The sequence below is a fragment of the Crocodylus porosus genome, unplaced genomic scaffold, assembly GCF_001723895.1.
Source record: "Crocodylus porosus isolate Cpor-Errol unplaced genomic scaffold, CroPor_comp1, whole genome shotgun sequence".
Taxonomy (NCBI): domain Eukaryota; kingdom Metazoa; phylum Chordata; order Crocodylia; family Crocodylidae; genus Crocodylus; species Crocodylus porosus.
Genome location: NW_017728907.1, coordinates 182,869 through 199,889, shown reverse-complemented (window position 1 = coordinate 199,889; position 17,021 = coordinate 182,869).

The following is a 17,021-nucleotide window of genomic DNA, read 5'->3' as shown; positions in this document are numbered from 1 at the left end:
ATATAATATACAAAGATAAAACAAATAAAATGTAAACAACTGTAAAAAAAACTACTATCAAAATACTATTCAAATACTCTATGAAAAATATATTAAAACTATGTGCAGCTCCAGACAAGACTGTACATTTTCTTTACTGTTCTTTTTTTTTTTTTTTTGATTAATTAATGCTTGCCCCTGTCCCTTGTGGTTTCTAACTGTGAAAGTTTTCTTCAGGGAGAAAGGAGACTAGGAGCGGGGTTTGGAGCACAGTCCAAAAAACACACTCTTGTTCCCCAGCCCCCAAGGTCTTTGGGACATATTACCTAAATATGACTCCTGACACAGCATATCCTGGTTGGCAGGTCTGGCAGCTGGCATCCTGCTTTCGGCATGGTTCTGAAATGGAATGAAAGTACAGAAGGTTTGCAATATTGAAGGAAGTCATGTAGCCTCTGACTCCAAAGTTTCAAATTAGTTGCAAAACGCTTACCATTCTGGGATGCTGATGGCACTGCCCTTGGGAGCTATGCCCACTGCAGTGGGTGCACACAGTGGGGGTTTCCGGTGGAGCGGGAGGGCAGGTGGAGGGTACATGGGGAGGGCAGGAGGACATAGACTATAGCTGGGGGGAGGACAAATTAAGAGGGGGTAGTATACTACTTGGAGTTCCCATTGGGGTACATAATAACCCTTCTCTGCCATTCCATAGCTACAGGTCACTTGCCTGTGGCCACTGTATATGAGGGAGGGGGGAATAATGAGTGAAAGTAAAAAACAAAACAAAACACAGCAGCACCTACTGGCTAGAGGCAGGAACACAATGCCACCTGGTGGCAAAGGGGATTAATTGCAAAGCTTTGCATCAATAGCTGTGTGTGTGAAACAATTCCTTAGCGGGGGCAGCTTAACTAAGGACCACTGAAAAACAACGCAACTCTGAGTAGTGTTAGTTTAAGGTGGTAAATGGACTTTAGAGCGGTGGGAAATCCCAGATCGTGCAAACACAAACGCAGTTGCATCAGCGTAAATGAGAAATATTGTATTGACTACACACACCCTACATGTGCAGGCATTTTGGAGTAGATTTGCTCCCAGTTTGTTCTGCCCCCCTGCAGTAGCCAGGCTAGCTTAGGGGCTGGCAGGGAGCATGGGGCCAAGAGAGCCCCTGGACCACAGTTGCAACCCCTTGCAGCAAGGTGTAGCTGGGTCCTCTTGGGCAGGTGTCCCTACCCAGCACCTGCCACATTTGGCTGGTGTAAATGGTACAGCCCTGGATGCTATCTCTGTGTGAGTCCCCTGTCCCAGGAGACTGGACTAAGTAGTAGATCCCCTGGAATTTATTATTTTTTGACAGCATCTGAGATGACCTGTTAACAGTTTGTGGGTTTAGCTAATACTTATTACATAACTTAGTTTTATTTTAATCTAATATTGCTTGCAAGTGGGGAATTTTGTTCACTTTAGGACACCCAGTTAAATTTTATTTTCCTGGGTTTTTGAATGGGGGCTTGAGTCAAATAGCAAGTTGTGTAACCCCCTAAATTTGAACCCAGAACTTGTTACTGCCATCTAGTACCTGGCAGAAGGCTTATATCTGGAAGCCTTCAATTACTCTTTTTTGTTCATGTAACAAAGATGGTTGCCCTGTTGCTCCCTGCGTACTCTTATTGAAATAATACATTGAAGTACACTAAAAATGTTTAATAAACGTTTAGTAATAGTCCAGAATGCACTGGTAGTACTCTTGAGGGAGCTGTTAGGGAGATCAAAGAAGGCCAATGCTGGTAGATTGAGGATGGAAAAAGGAAGACTGGAGTCAAAGAAAAAGGATGAAAGGTGGAAGATGAGGTTTGGCTGATATGGATATGGGAAGCTGAAAATATGGAAGAAACAAACATTGTGAGTACAATGGAAAGTGACAGGAAGATGAATGAATGACAGCAGGAAATTGAGAAGCAAAAGATAATTAAGAAAATATTGGAAAGTACAAGGTCTAAGGATATGGCAAAGGAACTCTCGCCATGGCATTTATGTATAGGTACCCTTAGCCATTCACAGTCAAGTCTGCTTTCTAAATTCTTGAGTGAGTGCCCCTTTCCTATGCAGGTGCACCTTAGAACCTAAGATCATTTGTGCTTTATTGGATTATTAATTTGACAGGAAGAGTCTTGAAATGGATTAAGATGAAAAGTGAAACCCAAAGTACCTTATATCAGAGCTCTTACAAAAGCAATGGCATATTTTGTCTAATATGCTTAGCAAAAGGATCCACAGATTTCCCTATTAAGATATCCAAGATAGGGGATCTTCTATCAGACTGATCTACTATTCTTTGTCTGCTAACAACATGCTCTAGCCATAAAAAGCAAAATTACCCTTAATTTCCTGTGTTATAATAGTGTAAATCAAGAGTAATTTCATTGCCATCAGTGGGGTTACCAAGAAGAAGCATAACTGGAGGAGGGCAAGTGGACCACCAGCCCTGGGAGCCGATTATAAGGGAGTGGCAGAATACCTCTCCACCCCCAGCTAATCTTTGCCAAGTCAGGGGCATCTCTGTAGTGTCCAGCCACAGGAGCCAGGCAGTGCAGCCCTGCACCTAGCGGTGTATCTGGGGAGCAGGGAGAGAGTGGGGTGAGTGAAAGAGTGTTCCACCCCAAGGTAGTTGATGTCACAGGAGGCGCAGCCATACACCCAATAACATATCAGGGGTGGAGAGATGTCAATGGGATACCTAATGTGGCTCTTATGGAGACTGCACCACAGGGTTGCCTCTGCTTGCATTTACGCTACTCTACCAGTAGTAGCAGTAGCAGCGGCAGCAATATTAGCTTTCAGTTGGACCAATACATGTGACTTTATGTTGCTGTAGCAATGCGCTATGGTAACATAGTACCCGTGGTCACAAACCGTGATGCCACAGCTAGGTTGCCATAGCAACATGTTCCCTCATTGCTGCGGAGATATAGTGCCCCCAAATAACCATGTGTCACCCACACAGTGCAGTACAAGCTGTTACTGCACGGGCTGTAAATGATGGCACAGTAACAACAGTAGCATAGAGCACATGTAGATGCAACCAGTGTGCAGAGAACCTGGGCAGGTAAGACTTCCTATCCTTTTCCCCCTTACCCTTGTCTACAGTGGTCAGTGGCCCCTGCCCAGGTACTGAATGAGCTCACTATGCCTCTGTACACAGTCATAAAGCCTGTACAAGGGAATCAGGGAATCTATACAAGAAAAACAAGAGAGTCAGACCTCTACACAAGGACATGTTTTACTGGTACACTAGATAGAGTTATAATAAATAGAGAATTAGTGGCAGGACGCATCACATACTAAACATCTGATTAAACAAAAAAGAGGCCAGACTGAGATTTTACACCGTAATCAAAAAGGAAATGGAATAAAATGGTAGATTATTTTACTATATCTTACCTTTGTGAAGGATTTATTTAAATCAAAGGTGTTAAATTCCTATGGAATAAGCAGTGGTAGTCTCTTGAGGGCAGACAGGGCAAGCTGAGGGATGAGGCATTTGATACTCTGGAGCTGCTTCAGGAGAATAAATTGAGGCAAATTATCTTTTCTATGCTTTTGATCTGTATAGGATTTTCAGTTTATAACAGGAGCCAATCATTTCAGGATGCAATAATAAGGCTCCAAATGGACAATTGGTTGAAGAATCTCAGAGTTCTTCAGGTTATTAATATATTTCTTTTTCACTGAAAATAACTTACCATAGATTTTTAACATTAAACAAAAACCACCCATTATGTTACAGTTTAAAAAAAACTAACAAAAACTGATTATACAGAAAGTATTTTCAAAAGAAAGTGTTTACTTAAATACTAGGCCTGTTTCTGTACAATTTTTAATATCAAAGTATGTATGTTCTTTCACAAGATTCAGGTTTAACAGACTTGAGTCTCAGTGGCTTTTATGTGTTCCATATTTGCCCCATGATCTATATTTTAATATAACAGGTTGACCTTATTTTTATATTTATAACTTAACATACCTTGTACTTCTCATTAAAAGTTTCTCATAACTAATGGAAAATGTTCACTGTTAGCACATATGTATTTACATAGTTCTAGATAACTTGGAAGCGCTTTTTAACAGTCTGTGTTAATTTTTATAGATTATACTACCCTGAATATGTTAGCAAGACTAAATTAATAAACTAAATTAAAATAGATAATTTTATTATAAATAAAACCATGTGGTCTACTATATACACACACACACACACACACTAACAGCATACACAATATTTAACTTTCATACAGTTATACATGAGCGTATATTAAAACTAACACAGCATCAGGAAATTTTATTTTTTTTAAGTGAAACCAGAGATAATTTTGGACCTGGGCTCGGTATATGCACAACCTCACAACATTCAGCAGAAAATGTTTTAAAGTCATTTTTTCATGAATTTGGTTCCATTTTAAATGAAAATCCCTTCTAGTTTCACATTAAGAGAAGAATTAATCATTAGATCATCTACTCTGACATTCTGTATATATGTGTGTATGTATCAGAGGCCATTTTCTTTTCCTCCAGGTCCTCTTGTAACTAATCTTAGACCTGTGGCATCAGTGGGAATATGCAAAGTATTCAGCTCCTTCAGTGCCACTTAATTTTTAAAAAAGATAATGATCAGAAGAGTACTCTAGCAGCAAAGTGATTAGGAGGGCTGTGCAAAGCTTTGGGAGCTGACTCAATTTGGAGGAGATTTAGCCCGATTCGGTGGCTGAATCTCCAAATCCAAATTAAATTGGGACCAATAAAAAGGTTCAAATCAATTTGAAGCTCTCTGAATCAATTCGGAAAAGATTTGGGGAGCTTTGATGATTTGGGCAGTCCTCGCCCAATGCAGCAGGGAGCTGGAGTCAGACTCGGAGTTAGTATGTAAATGCTGGGGGAGGGGAGGTGGAAGGAAGGGGAAGGGGTTCATGGGGCCAGGCCCCATACCCTACCTGCTCCCCCAGCCCCCCTGCCAACTCCCACAGGCCCTCCATGGCTGCCCTGCCAGCTCCCAGTGCTTAAAAAAAAAGCCCCAGCTCATTGGGTGTTGCCCAGCAGGGGGTGATCCCCACTTCCCCCTATTGCCCCATGCTGAGTGGGGGGGCTCTACACAAGCCCTCTGACTCCCCCCTCCAGCCTGCCCTCCATGGCTGCCCACCCATCCCAGCTCTAGCCCTTTAATTAAAAAAAAAAAGAACCCCACCCAAATTCACCATCTGCTGCAGTGGCCTAAGGGCTTCAGGGGGCTCATAGAAGAGCCCCCCGCATGGCATGGGGCAGTGGGGGGCAGCAGGAATTGCCCCCCACCAGGCAGGAACCAGTGAGTCCAGGGTTTGGTTTGTTTTTTTTTCCTTAAAGGGCCAGAGATGGAGTAGGCAGAGCAACCATGGGGGGGGCTGGGACAGCAGGGAGGATTTGGGGGGCTTATGCAGAGCTCCTCACACAATGTGGGGCAGTGGGGGGCAGCAGGGATGCCCTCCCCCACCCAGCAGCAGCCAGTGAGTTAGAGCTTTTATTTTTAAAGTGCCAGGAGCTAGGCTGGGCAGGGCAGCTATTGCTGGGGCTTGGAGAGCAAGCAGGGGATGGGCATGGGTGATTTGGAGATTTAGAGATTCAGCAACAGCCGAATCTCTAAATCAGATGCTGCCAAATCGATTCAGGACAGTGATTCGAATCATCAAATCGAATCACTGTCTCCCAAATCATCTGAATCTGAATCCAAAGCAAATACTAGCCAATTCACACAGGCCTAGTGGTTAGAGCATAAGTATCCTATTTTTTCCTGCAATCTTAAAAATGAGAGTTGGAGAAAATGTACACTAATACAAAAACCGTGAAGTCTACTAGTCTCTTTTCTAGGAACTTTAATAGGCTTTGTGATCATACCCTCAGTTATTTACTCCATGTCCCCTCTACATTTATTAGTGTTTTATGGAAATGATGCTGTAACATGGCTTGATATTCAGTCTATTATTTTTCTCATAGCTTCTCCTAGCAATTTTTCTCATTGCTTCTCGTTGCTTCTGCTTATTTTTCTCATTCCTCTTTATTCTGCAAAATAATTATTTTCCTCTCACAATGCTTCTTTCAAGTACTTGTAAATTGTTGTCATGTTCCCACTTAATTTCTGCTATAGTTAAGCTATTTTAAATATACTTAACTCCTTTAATCTTGTCTTGGAAATCACCCATTGTAATCCAAGTCTTGGCTGCCCTTTAAATTTAGTTTGACAATGGTTTGACAATATCCCAAGTTGTTCAGAACCAAATACAATATTTTCAATCTACTTGTACTAAAATGAGATAAAATGCATCCTAGTCCAGTTCAAAATATATATCGTCTTTACTTATTTCAAATTTCCTCAGAAATGTACTATGGTTTACAAATTACTGTTTGGATTCAATCCAAAGAAAGAAGTTAAGATGCACAAAGGATTGCCTTACTGCACAGCCCTGAATTTTGCTCCCTCTATAAGGCAAAGGAAAAATCACATGCCTAAAGATAGACTCCACAGAGCCAGCCTATGCTTAGTGGGTCAAAATCTCAGTTAGTAAAGACAAAAGGCCAAAGAGACTGGTGCAGGTTAATCATGACCCTTCAAAATAACCCCAAACTGGAGGGAGAGACTTTAGACTCCAGAGCAACTATGTCCTTAAGATAGGGCTGTGTGGTTTAAGCATTGTTCTCAAGAAATTGGTGGTACTGATTTTCACTTACCCTTTTGCCCTCAAGAAAGAACATGCAACCAGGATAAGAAACCCCATTTGAAATCTACCATCTATAGGAGGGGATTTATATTGTGTTCATATTACATAGTTTTCAAGTAGGGGTCTCTTAATGTCATCCATTGAAGCTGTTAAATTCTGCACAAATAACTTATTTTGTACAAGGTGTAAGCTTCAACCTAGTATATGTTTAAATTTGGTGATGAGGGCATTCCTTTAGGATTTGGATTATATCCCTTGAGGCAAAGGAGAAATCCCAGTCCAGGTCTTCCACATCATGCATCATCCACATCATACCACTGGACAATTTAACAAAAGGATGGAGTATCACCACCTTCTCCATTTGCTTTGCTCTGTACAGCAGTACTAGTCTCAAGGCATTGTACTGGGTATCACTAGAAGCTAGGTTGAGGTATGTGTAGTTTGTGAATCCTAGGTTGGGCTTATGAAAATTTACTGGCAAAACAGTCATGTAAGGACCTTGGGTGCCTCTTGGATTAAGGATTTTGAGAATCTAGGTTTTGCATGTAGACCTAAAATAAGTCTAGCAATTAGGTACAGGCAGTCCTCAGACTTATGACATATTTGATTTCTGAAAATTGTGTCTTAAGTCGAAATGTTGTAACTCGGAACCAATTTTCCCATTGAAGCAGTGTTACAAATGGGGGATATTTCCTTTATGATGGTCAATACTGTGTGCAGCTGGTAAGTGGTAGAAAGGGAGGGGGAGCAGATGGCATGTGGGGGGGCAGATGAATGCCTCCCACAGTGAAGGAGGGAATGGAGCTGGGGCTGGGGCTGGAACTAGGACCAGGGCAAGGGCAAGAGCCACCCCGCCAGGGCTGGATGGACATGGGGAGGGCAGGGGCAGTGGCTCCCGCCACTGCATGCTGCTCATCTGGCAGCTCGACTGGCGGTTCTCTTTGCTGATCCCACTGCTGGTATGGGGGGATATTCCCTTGGATCTGTGTCAGGTGGGGTAGGCAGGGCCAGAGCTACACCGGGCTACATTCCAGGTGGGCAGTAGGGGCTAGAGAGAATTTTTGAGTAGCTGCAGCCCTCCCATAGCCCCAACTCTTCTGCCCACCCCACCCTGGTCCAAGGGCATGCCTGCCCTACTCTCAACATCATGGCTTGTCCTGGGGTTATGGGGGGGAGGGTGGGGGTGCTGCTGCCACTGTGTGCCACTTGTCTGGAGGCAGTGCACTGGCTCTGCCGCATGCCTTCCCACTCTGCCTGGGTGAGCGGCAGGAGGGCATGGTGGGGGCGTGTGCCCCCCGCATTGGGGTGGAGTTAGCAGAGCAGATGCTATGAGGGGGACTACAGCCACCCAGAAAATTGCTGTGGCCCCTGCTGCCCACCCAGAGCTCAGCCTGGTGCAGCCCTGGCCCTGCCATTCCCACCCTGTGCAGATCTGGGGGCACAATACCCCCCACCCAGAGTAGTGGTAGGAGCAGCAGCAGGAACTACTGGTAGAAGCAGCCAGACAAGTAGTATGCAGTGGTGAGAGCTGCCACCCCCTCCCCTTCCCGCATCCCCCAGCCCCAGCTGGGCAGTGCTTGCCCCAACCCCAACCCCTCCCTCACCATGGGAGGCATTGATCTATGCCCCCTTCCCCTTCCTCCTCCCTTTCCACAACTTACCAGATGCATGCAGTATCAACCATCGTAAAGATGAAACCCACGTTGGAATGATGCAATGGGCTGTCAATTTATAAATGTTGTAAGTGATGATCATCGCAACTCAAAAAATCCTAAGTCATGGACTGCCTGTGCTTGAATACATCTCTAAGAACCAAACATGACTAGTGTATAAGTAAATAAATCTTATTATTGCTTTAGAAGAGATTTCTTACTGTCTTACAAAAATAGATACATTTTAAATTACTTTCACTTAAGATAATTTTATCCATTTTAGAAGATGAGTGTCATAATCATAGTAACAGGCTGTTCTTTCACTCTAGGATGGAGAGAAAAATGGGATGACTCATAACTTGTCAATTTTACTGTGTTTCATTTTTATCTCAAAGGGGAATTCCTGTTAGGCTGTCGGGTCAAATATATGAACAGGAAACCTGAAACTACAATTTAAAGGCTAAAAGTAGAAAGTAGAAGCTGGGAGGTGGGGAGGGGGGAGAAGTAGTAGAAACCCTTCCAGTTTCAAAGGAGAATGATGAGGAAATGTTATAAATTGGTTAGTATGCATTTCTAACTATGAGCTGAGAAAAAGTCACACTATAATTCTAGATACTAGCTATATACTATGTATAACTATTTATAATATATCATGTGCATGTATGTTTACATATCTAACCTGTTATACAGTAATTGAATAAGTATATAATTTGTATTTGAATACCTGGTTTTATGCTAGATACATGACAATGTACAAATATGGGCATGTACTGGTTCTTGCCTGACACAGAGAAACTCCAAGGCATTGCAGTATTCTTTCTTGCTTATCTGAAGGTTGTGGAAATGATAAAACTCTTATTGAGGCTGAATTCATGTACAATAACAATGAATTATAGTAATAATGAAAGAAAAGACCCAAGGAGAGTGACTAACAAGTGTAGGGCAGCAAGGGAAACAGCAATAGGTTACACCAACTATCAATGTATCCCTTATCACCACTGCAACTACTGGGAAACCTAAGCCTGAGACTATAAATGACCTGTTCAAAGCTGCAAATGCCATCATTGTGAGTAGATTGTCAAAAAATTTTCAGTAAAATGTGATTTTTTTTCAGAAATGCTGATTTGTCACTGTCTTTATCTCCAGTGATAAGTGCACATACACTCATTTCTTGAAGATAGAGTAAAATATAGCCATTATAGTGGTATTGAAGATGTTACAATGTGTTATATTTACATGCTTCTCTAACTATTCAACTGGTTTCTGGAATAGTTTCTGCAACTATTCAACCCTGGTCCACTCAGGGTTAAAGTTATAGAGGCTTAGTTCACCTGCCTTATTATAAGAGCATGCAGATTTCATGGTTATATTGTAGCAGCTGATGAAAGGCAATTCTCTCTCCCCTTTGAAAGAGATATCTGTCCCTAACCTCAGTCCACTTGGTGTTAAATTTTTTGCTCTTAATCTTGCAGATGTGATGCAAAAGAACACACCTGAAATATTTCTCAGAAAAAGTTGTTTCAACAAACTCTCCTTAAACCACAAGTAAAGTGTATACTTACCTGGATTGCTAGGTTACCTGTTTTTCTGAACAGCTTATCTGTTCAGCCTCAGGTTTTAAGGGTCTATGTCTCTGGGGAAATTCTGCCATGTGGACTTTCCAAAACAAAGTACATTGAGAGTCTCCGCTATAGAGTTGTGAGCCTGTAAGCCTTAGAAACTCCATCAATTGTCAGAATTTCTTTTTTGTGGGAAATTCCAAAATATCACTGTTTTCCTGGGAACAAGAAGTTCCAAGATTTGCTTAACTCTAAACATAGAAACTGGAATTAGAAATCAAGAGTTGCTTGCTAAGATTCTTGCACCCTTCCTTGCCTCTGAGTTAGTCCTGGGCATTTAAAAAAAAAGAAAACACAAAGTGTTTGAGGATACACATTTAAAAGACAGAATGCAATCACTTTTTACAGTTTCTTGTATGGTGAAGTGGGCAGCTAATTACAAAGTCAGGGCTCTAGTCTACATCAGTAATATATTTTTTCTGGTAAAATATGTTAGTAATGAAAAAAAATCCTCTGTGCAGGTCAAGCCAGAATGCACAAGAGTAACAACGTGCCAGTCTCTTTTCATGTTTGATCTCTTCTTCCTTGATCATTTCTGTAATCTCTATCACTTTGCTTGTCCAGGCCTCGACTTGTCAAATTGACCTTGATGTTTTATAATAGATGCCTCATATGGCCTTTGCTCTTTCCTCTGCTCTCCTTTAATTTCCCTGGTTGTCCACCCTGGTAGTTTTCTCCTTTTATAGGCTATCTATTTTCCAATGTCATGTTCTTTCCTGGAACTCTTATTTAATTAAAGTTATATTGTCAACTTGAAAATTACATTTCCATCTGAAAATTTCGTGTCTATTCTTCTTACAAGAAGCTTTTGAGATTACTTTAGCTAAAAGGCAAGAGGATATTCTTTTTTCTCCTCATACTTTGCCATAGTTTTATCAAATGTACAATGAGGTTGACTTGCAATATTAGTCTTTCTTAGGTTATGTAAAGAAGAACTCAGAAACAACAGCACTGATGAAATTAAGGTGAATAGGCAGCATGCACCAAGGAAGTGTGTGCATAGAGGGGCAGGTTCTGGGAGACTGAGCATGTTTGGTGATACTTTTCTCAGGTCAACTTTGAAGACCCTAGTAGGAGAAAAAAGCCTGTATGGAAGTATTTTTAAAAGGAACCTTAAAAAGAAGGCCCCAGTATTTAAAGTGTATTTGGTAGCTTACAGTGTTTTCTTTTAAGTTTTCATTGTTTTTGAAACCCTTTCTGCTCCCTTCAGTTTTTCAGTGTTTGATTCACCTAGTACAATTCTGATTTTCACAGTTTGCCTCACTGGCCTTCTTTTGTTTAAAGCTACCTATGATCTTAACTAAAGCTACCTATGAAATCTATAAGTACATAAGGGGTGTGCATCAGGATCTGCTCTTCACTAGAGCACCCCAAGGGATGACAAGGTCCAACAGTCATAAACCCCAGCAAGACCATTTTAAACTGGACATAAGGAAAAACTTCTTTACTGTCCAGGTCCCCAGGGCCTGGAATAGACTCCCCAAAGAGGTGATGCAAGCATGTATTCTGGCCACTTTTAAGTTACATTTGGATGCTTATCTTGCTGGGATCCTTTCACCCTAGCTGACTTCCTGCCCCTGGGGCAGGGGGCTGGACCCGATGATCTTACAAGGTCCCTTCCAGTCCCAGTGTCTATGAATCTATGAACTCAGGACCATCCAACTGGTTGCAGGCCCCAGGTTCCTGCCCAGCCAGTACTCCTCACAGCACTCCAGCTGCAACAACAGAAGTCTGTGATCTTCCACTTCCTCCAGCTGGAGTGTACCTCCTGCTTCCTCTTCCTGCCCCCATCTCAGGGGCCAGGGCAGAGTGGGAAGCTGGGGGTGAGCCCTCAGGTGGGCACAGTGCAGCAATGGGGATGTTATCCACATAGCAAAGTGGGGAGGGACATCCACTTGAAATGTGGTCTGGGGGACCCCTGTCTTCCATTGGTATAGTCCTCATGGTGTCCAGCTTCTGCTGGTGAGGCCTCTAGTCACTATAAATTGGACTCAAGCTAGGTGACAGGGGATGTGTCTACAGCAGATATTTACTACAGAGTTGTCTAATTATCTCCATAGTAAAGTCTCAGCATCTACATATGTGCCTCTATTAGGGCACAGCAAACTAATAAATGCTGCCATAGAATAGCATTTGTCAACACATGACATTATTTATTATGCCACAAAACATGTGTAGATACTGATGGGGCTGGCTGGCTGGGGTATGAGGATGCTTCAGTGAGGGGGGAGCCTGCTGGCTAGCCCTGAACTGGAGCACCCTTATGACCCAGCCAGCCCCTCCACAGCACATTGAGCCAGTTGGAGCTGCTGACCCCTCAGCTCCCCAGCCAGCTGGGGTTACTCTGAACCAGCTAGGCATGTGCGGTCCTGAGCTCACATTCAAACAGTGCACCCAGGAGCAATAAACTTTAGTGCAAACTGTGCCAGAATGTATTCATTCACATTAATTTCACATGTAGACATGCCCATAATGACTTAATTTAGTTCTAATCACTGGTTTTAAGGTATTCCCTAATTTTCAACTGGTGGTCAAATTTAAGAGATAGAAAAAATTAAATAACCATAGATTTTGCTTGTGGCCTTGCCCCAAGATGTGTATGAGACAGTACGTTGGTAAGTGCATCTACCTGAGATGTTACTGTGCAGTAACAATGAGCTACTGTGCCATAGCTTGTTGCTACCACACAGTAGTGTTGCTTGGCACTAATTGTGATGTGACACTACCATGCAATACTATCAGGAAAAACATGCAGTAATGATACTATGCAGAAACGCCTGTCACTGCACAATCATTTAATACTTTCTGACCTACTTGCTTATGCAAGTACTAAATGATTGTGTGGTAACAACTGTGCCGTCTGTCTCATGTATCAACGCAACTAGTGTAATGCAGAAGAATATCTTTATGTTCCACATTAGTGAGAGAAGTTGTCAGTATGAAGATATTTAGTCTAAGTGTATCTGAGAAAAAGAAGAAGAACGTAACTTATTTTTATGAGTAATTTATAATTTTCATAGGCGAGAAAGCTGAAGAGGTGGATAGCAAGTGAAACAAGGACTTAACTAGCCTATCTAGATTTACATAATGGTTTTTACTATATAACTAGTGGTTTTGCTAGTGGATATTAAGGTTTGACAGAGTTGTAGTAACACTTAGAAACATTTTTCAAGGCAAGATAGGGAAGGAATAAAAGCTAGGGGATAAGGATAGGCTGTAGAACTGACTCAAAAGCAAGAGTAACATTTTGTGAATCACCAAAGCACTTTGCACATTTTCTCACACTTTTCAGGAGAGTGCCCTAACCAAAAGGCTATAAAGTCATTATGTCACTTTTGAGTCATTTATCATTTAAAAAGCTTATTATAAGTGGAACATCAGCAGCCACCCCAAAATTTGCCATAGTCCCGCCTCCCCCCAGGCCTGCCTCTCAGCACTGCTGCTGCCAACCCCAAGTGCAGCATGGGCCAGCCCCACCAGATAGATTCTGGCACCAGCCCCAGCCCACAGCAGCAGCCTGCCCTGCCTTGCCCTGCACAAATGTGGCAGTACATGTCCCCCATGCCTCCTGAGGTGCATACAGTGGCAGGAGCTGCCACCCCCACCCCACACTCCGCACCATCCTGGCTGTGAAGGGCCTGTCCCAGCCTCCTCCACAGCCCCTTCCCCTCCCCCTGCCCCTTCCCTCACCAACTTACCTGCTGGGGGGTCCACACACACAAATGTGCACATGCTCATCCCCACAAAAAAAATTTTCTCCCTCCACCTATGGCAGGGCAATTTCCCCTGCTGCCTTGCTCTAGCTATGCCAGTGGACTTCATGTGTTGCACAAGTACCCTAATCATTGAGATATTGTATAACATGAGGAGGTGTCACTCCTTCCTCACTGGTTTTGTGAATGTAACCACTTTTTTTGTATGAAGTTATTCGATGGATTTGAGTCAAATAGTTTCTGATTGTCTGAAATCACATTTTTTGGCCAAAAAAAAAAAAAAAAAAAAAAAACCTGCCCCAAATCCTTACCAAGCCCTCCAAGTAATCACCTACTCTGGCTGGTCTGTTATGGCTAAAAAACCTAAATGTTAATCAGTAACATCTGAATGCTTCTAAATAGGATAAATGCTGTACAGAAGGGTGTTATAAAACATTATATTTCCTTTAGTACAAGGGTTTAGAACACCTGACAAAAGTGAAGGCTGTTTCCATGTCTGCTTTTGAACGTACTTTGATAGAGCTGCCACTTGGAGATGAATTCATACTGTACTAGAATATTCACCCATATACCTAACAAGTAAATGCAATGCAAAATGTAATGAAGGAGACCTACAAACTTTATTGAACTAGGTCTGTTCGTTCCATTATATAGTGGGAAAATATACCACTAGTTAAACAATAGTGGGAAAATACAGAGGCTCGTTCAGGAAGAAATCAGGATTACTTGCTAATCACTAGTGTTCTTCAAAGTGGATTCTAGTAATATTAACTAAATGGGATGAGGAATACTGGGGGAGCAGTCCTGGGGGCTAACTTTGCAGGAATGATGTACACAAAAATAGTGACCACTACAGTGGCCACATCTTCATAAGATGCTGACTGCACAATAACTCATTAGTACTTCACATTAGTATCATGTGGCATAAAGTGTGATGCGATGCTACTGCACAATAGTAATGAGCTACTGCACAGTCAGCGTCACCCAAAAGCTGTTCAGTGACGCTACTGCACAGTAACTCAGATTACTGCACACAGTCATTTAGTACGTGTGTATGCAAGTGCTAAATGACTAAGCAGTAATGACTGCCCGGTCAGTGTCTCATGTGGACGCAGCTGCACCACCATCACCAGAGCCCAGCAAGTGGCACTGCCTCATGCATCACAGCTGCCCAGGGTAAAGAGGTCCCCTGTTATGGCTCTGGTGGACGCTGCATTTTCACATTGCCCATCTCCCAGCCCCTCTTACCTGGAGTCTTATTTCGAGGTTTGGACTTGTCAAGATAGTGAAAGGAACAGAGGCATTTTCATAGTGCCACCCTCCAAACTATCAGAGTTATGAGGAGAACTGCTCAGGGCATCAGAGCAATCTATCAAACACTGCTCCTGAAAGGCCCTAATTAACCAGCGTGCCCTCTTGCTACTTCTTCTAAAAGTGGGAATATGCAGAGGTCACCTTGAAGAACTCCCATTACAGATGAGTACTCTCAGCATATTTGTAGGGACAGTGTTGTGAGCTCTTCCATTTAAGTTTATTTAATATAATTTATACACATATATCACTAGGCAAACTGCTAATTTCATGAGGTAATCCCACTAAAATCAACAGAACTACTCCCACAATGTAAATGCCATTTTAGTAGTAAATGATTAAAAGAGTGAGCCCTTATTAAATGAAGAAATCCACTGAATTTAGTGAAAAGCCCTTTATTTTTTTTGCATAAAAAGGGGACCTAGAATAACATGACCCCAGGAAAACAAAGTAAATTTATGATCCTCATAATGAAGAATTTATATTTGTATAATTATTTGCTGTTCCAATATCCCTATTTCATATAAATATTTGCCTCCACCTCTTTCTGAGCAAAATGCGATGTAACAGGGAATTAAAGTTATTAAATGGGGTTAGATTAGCTAATGTGAGAAACAGCAGGGTTTTTAAACATTACAAAGGGAAGTTGGGGCAAAATAATCAAGTTAAGGGAACAGCAGAATTAACCCATGTATCTGTTGCACGTCCTAAAAATCACCAAACTTATTCTCTGAAGTTCAAAAGAACAAATGAATTTTTATCTTATTTCAATCAGAATGCTCCCCTGCCCACTCTTATGAACTCTGTTCCACAGCCAGAAGGCTCTTTGCAGTTTATTGAAAAATGTCCAGGGGGACACACAGGGTAATGCAGGGTCCTGGGTAGAAATTGCCCTGCCTTCCTTTTGTCTTTTAGGTTATTTGTGGCATCCTTAAGAAGCTTTAAAATAGCATTTTATGTGCTGTTCCAAACACTAGAACTGCTCAGAATATAGAACGAGGTTAGAAAAGTCTTTTGAGTTCAATTAAAGGACAACAATGGATAAAAAATTACTGGCAGATTAATGATACACTTCATCAGAAGGAAAACATTAGGGGTGTGCAAAACAGGCCCTATTCAATTTGGATTTGGCCTGAATCAGGGGCACTGATTCAATTCGCTGATTCTGATCACTGTCCCCGATTCAATTTGGCCAAATCCAAAGATTCAATGCTGATTAGGAGAATCAGCGATTCGGACATAAACACAGCTTTAAAAGTGTCACGGATGGCCCCGCGAGCGGCCGTGAGCTCGCGAGCGCCCCTTTGCCATGCCAATTAGGGTGGTCTGGCACCCTCTACTCGCCCGCCACGTCTTTGCTGTTGAGGTTCAGAATGGGAGGCTGCCTACTTACACCTAACGACACCTTGCTGGTATCACCTCCATTCCAAAGTGGGGGTGCTCTCACCCCAGCAAATGCATGCCTCCAAACCTCCACTTTAGCACGCCCCAAGCCTCGCAGCTGTCCCAGGTGACGTTGTCTGGTCCCCTGCCCCTCGGGTGCTCTCCTTCTGGCACCCTGGGCTCATCACCCACCTGGCACCCCTGGGCCGGGCTCTTACCAGTGGCCTATTACTGACGCCCTCTCCGGGGTCTCCGCTGCACTCTCCGCGCTTGTGGGTTTCCCGCGCTTGGGGCTCAGGTGGCCATAGCCGTGCCTGGCCCCCTTGACCCTTTCCTGGGTCTTTTGCCCCACTGGGCAAAGTGCCGTCCTTACGGGCCGGGGTCCAACCCCGTGCTCTGTGCCATTCTGGCACAAACAGTTGTGCCCCACTGGCACTGTGTCCCTACTGGGCACCCAGAGCCCCCAAGCTGCTGGGGAGCCCCGCTGAGGCCTCCTCACTCCCCTACAGCCTCACCCGGTCCTCCGGTTAACCATAACTCAAGCCAAGCCCGAACGGCTGTAACAAAACCAACAAAGAGCCTACCCGCTCATAATGCAAACTCTCAGCCCCTCTTGGGCTC